General features: G+C 34.1%; 1 pseudogene; it reads left to right on the top strand.

Annotated features, from left to right (window-relative positions):
* Positions 1-308, top strand: part of LOC119591927 — a 14,157-nt pseudogene that overhangs the window by 9,256 nt on the left and 4,593 nt on the right.

The raw sequence follows: 308 nt of genomic DNA on the forward strand, positions 1-308 counted from the left end.
CCTCTCTGGGATGAGATAATACCCTTTTTTTTCTATGCATGTGTGTTTGTTGATTATATGCACCACAGGTAGAAGTTACTTCTCATAATTTTTATTGCCTTTTCTGTAGTTATTGCTGTATGTTTGACAGATGCACAAGACAACACAGGTAGTACAGTACTGACTAAGCTAGAAAAATGCAAATTGTTATATCAAATTCACATGGAGGTGTAAGGTACACAATATTCTACACTGATGTGATTCAGAATTAATGATGTACTATCTAATCTTGACTGAAGAGGATCTGACACTGTTATTTAGTACTTTTC

Source organism: Penaeus monodon, chromosome 29, assembly GCF_015228065.2.
Source record: "Penaeus monodon isolate SGIC_2016 chromosome 29, NSTDA_Pmon_1, whole genome shotgun sequence".
Classification (NCBI taxonomy): Eukaryota; Metazoa; Arthropoda; class Malacostraca; order Decapoda; family Penaeidae; genus Penaeus; species Penaeus monodon.